This window comes from Molossus molossus, unplaced genomic scaffold (genome assembly GCF_014108415.1).
Source record: "Molossus molossus isolate mMolMol1 unplaced genomic scaffold, mMolMol1.p scaffold_m16_p_5, whole genome shotgun sequence".
Classification (NCBI taxonomy): domain Eukaryota; kingdom Metazoa; phylum Chordata; class Mammalia; order Chiroptera; family Molossidae; genus Molossus; species Molossus molossus.
This window is the reverse complement of record NW_023425388.1, coordinates 73,061,941-73,065,780: the sequence shown is the minus strand read 5'-3', so window position 1 is coordinate 73,065,780 and position 3,840 is coordinate 73,061,941.

Genomic DNA, 3,840 nt, shown 5'->3' with positions numbered 1-3,840 from the left:
CAGAAATGAAGGATGCACAGTCAGAAATGAAGGAGGCACTAACTGAAATAAAGAATAATTTACACAAATTCAATAGTAGAGTAGGTAAAGCCAAGAAGCAAACCATTGATTTGGAATACAAGGAAGCTAAAAACACCCAATCAGAACAGCAAAAAGAAAAAGGAATCCAAAAAAATGAGGATAGTGTAAGGAGCCTCTGGGACCACTTCCAGCATGCCAACATTCACATCTTGGGGGTGCCAGAAGGAGAAGAGAGATGACAAGAAATCGAAAACCGATTTGAAACAGTAATGGCAGAAAACTTCCCTAACTTGGTGAAGGAAACAGACATATAAGTCCAGGAAGCACAGAGAGTCCCAAACAAGATGAACCCCAAGAGGCCCACACCAAGACACATCATCATCAAAATGCAAAAGATTCAAGACAAAGAGAGAATCTTAAAAGCAGCAAGAGAAAAGCAGTTAGTTACCTACAAGGGAGTTCCCATAAGACTGTCAGCTGATTTCTCAAAAGAAACTTTGCAGGCCAGAAGGGAGTGGCAAGAAATATTCAGAGTGATGAAAAGCAAGCACCTACAACCAAGATTATTTTATCCTGCAAAGCTGTCATTTAGAATTGATGGCCATATAAAGAGTTTCCCAGACAAGAAAAAATTAAAAGAGTTCATCACCACCAAACTGTTACTAGATGAAATGTTGAAGGGTCTTCTTGAAGAAAAAGATAAAAAATATGAAAAAATAAAATGGCAATGAATACATAGCTATTGACAACTGAATCTACAAACAAAATGAACAGGCAGAACAGAAACATTCTCATAGATACAGAGAACATTTTGTTGGTTGCCAGATGGGAGGGGGGTTGGGGAAATGGATGAAAAAGGCAAAGGGATTAAGAAGTACAAATTGGTTGCTAGACTGACAAACCTCAAAAGGAAAGGGGGTTGGGGGGTAGGAAGAAATAAACCAAAGAATTTATATGCATATATGCATAACCAATGGACACAGACAACAGTGTAGGGAAAGGCAGGAGGGGACAGGAATGGGGAGGAGGGGGTCAATGGGGGAAAAATGAGGAACACCAGTAATACATTCAATAATAAAGATAAAAATAAATAAATAAATAAAAGGGGAGAGAACAAAAGGAAGTCATTTTAAATATAGGTCAAGGATAATGGTTCTAAATGAAGCTAGGGAAGCCAGTCACTCAAGTAGTGTTGGAAAGGAAGAACATTCTAAATAGAGGGAACAGCAAATGCATAGGTATTGAAGCAGGGATTGTTTCACAAGTGTGACCCAGAAGTGATGTTGAAGGATTTTTAGAAAGGATGTGGCAAGACTTGACATATAAATTAAAGAGATCACTATGGGTGCTACGTGCGGAATAGAGTATGGGGGTAAGAATGGCTGTGGAGAGACCTGTTAAGAAGATAATGTACTAGTCAAGTGAAAGGTATAGTAGTTTGAATTGGGGTGCCAGTAGCAGTGTAGGTGCAGAGAAGTCATCCTCTTTGGTATATATGTTAAAGCCAGAGATGAATTATAAATCTTATTTATTTATTTATTTATTTATTTATTTATTTTTGTTACAGATATTTCTTTTTTCCCCCATTGACACCCTCCACCTAATCTCCCCCACCCCCCCACCCCGGAATTATTGTCTATGTCCTTGTTTACACTTACATGGGTATAAGTTATGTGGTTTATCTCTTCCCTCCCCCTACATCCACCTCTTCTGTGGTTTGTCAGTCTGCACCCCACTTCCTTGTCTCTGGGTCTATTTTGTCCATTATTATTTCACAGATATGTGAGATCATGTGATATTTGTCTTTCTCTGATTGGCTTGTGTCACTTAGGATAATACACCTTAATTGTATTTATTTATTTATTCAAAAACTGTTTATGGAGTACCCTGTAGGTGTTGGACATTATTCCCATATTGGAATCAAGCAACAGATAAAAGTCTGTGCTGTTATGGAACGCACATCCTATTAGTGAGAGATAAGTAACCTAGAGAAAATCAATGCAGAAAAAAGTAATAGCAAATGAAGGAAGAAACACACTATTTAAGATAGGATGATCAAAGATTAGCAAGGAGTAGCCTTGTCAAAGTAGTTATATGCTGTGTTTAAGAAACTTTTGGCATATCTTAAAATTTGTCAATTTTTCAACCTTTGAAGTTAGAGTTGTGTTTTAGTCATAATCTAGTATCTCTAGGAGCCAAGTCTATTGAATGAGGTAGATGATCAAATTGTATAATTCTGTTTGAGGCCCAAATAATAGATGACTACAAAGTATATTTCCTGCATGGGTTCATTAACTGACTTTGAAGGAAATATGAAAAAGAAATTTCAAAAATTCTTTGAGTATTTGAAACAGAATAAGAATGTATTCTGTGTCTGAATAATCAAAACATTACTATCTAGTTTCCTAAGATATCTGCTTTGAAGTCAATGATATTAATTTGAATTCTGCTGTTTTTTTTCTTAAATAGTCACATTAGTTTATAATCACATCTTAGAAAGCTCTATTTAAAAATCTATATTATTATAATTTACATGTTTTTAACCAAAATCTGTTGCAAACATTCCAGAATAAAGATCAAATACAATGTGGATTTCAAAGTGAGTTAAAAAGTTCAAAACGGAATTCATTCTGAATATATTAAAAGGTAACATTCCAAAGTTCTAACTGTTATTTTTATGTAAACGTTAAGTATGGAAAATAAAGGCATGTGTCCCTTTACAAATAATTTGTGATGGTGGATTTTGGCAAAAGCTTTGGCATTAAGTGTTGGGAAAATTCAGAGGCAGTACAAATAAATGTTAGTAAGTGACTGCATCAAAAATAAGAGAAACAACTTAGTGTGGGTGGGGGGGGGGGATCCTGGTTAGAAAACAGTCCCATATTTAGAGATTTTATTCATTCATTTAATAAGATTTGTTTTGCCTGTAAGAAGGCAGCATGAAGTTTTCAGACAAATAAAACTTAGGTTGAAATCCCAGGTTTGTTGCTCACTAGTTGTGTGACTTGGGCAGCTGTTAACTTCTCTGAACCTCAGTTTGTTCATCTATAAAAATGTGAATGGTTAATTTTTTTATATAAATAATAGGCTAATTTATTTTTCTAATGATTTCATTAGCATGCTTGGTGGCTCAAATAATAGAAAATTCACAGCTAATTACTACAAACAAAACAACAGGGAATTTGCCAACTTACACAAATAAAATGTGGCAAAGTGGGGCAAGCTTTTGGGTTGATTTTGTTCAGAAGTTCTCAATCTTTTGTTGCTGTTGTTTATCGTGGTAAAATATGCATAACATGGCATTGACTGTGTTCATGGTATTTAAGTGTGTAGTTCAGCAGCTAGTTCAGCAGCATTAAGTGCATTCACACTGCTGTGCGACCATCACCACCGTCCAACTCCAGACACTCTTCATCTTCCCAGACGGAAACTATACCTATGAAACAATGGTTCTCTGTTTCCCCCCTTTCTCGTATTGTGGTAATTACTATTCTATGTTGTGTTTCTATAAATTGGAGTGTGAATGGTTATTTTTAAGGTGTGAGATTTGCTAACCACACAGCTAACACTCAGCTATGGTGGTAGAAATGATGCCTGAACAAAGCAGTCATAAACTAAGACTTCCAACCTAAGGCTAGTGAAACAACATGGGAAGTAGCTAAGGGGTCAGACAGAGGAGCTAAATACCAAGTACAAAGCCAAAGGATCAAACATTGGAAGGAGATGCACCTATGAAGTATTTCTTGCCAATCTGTCATAAAATTAGAAGCCAGAACAGTGTTTACACTTTGTGTCTCCTGTTGGCTCTGACCTCTATGG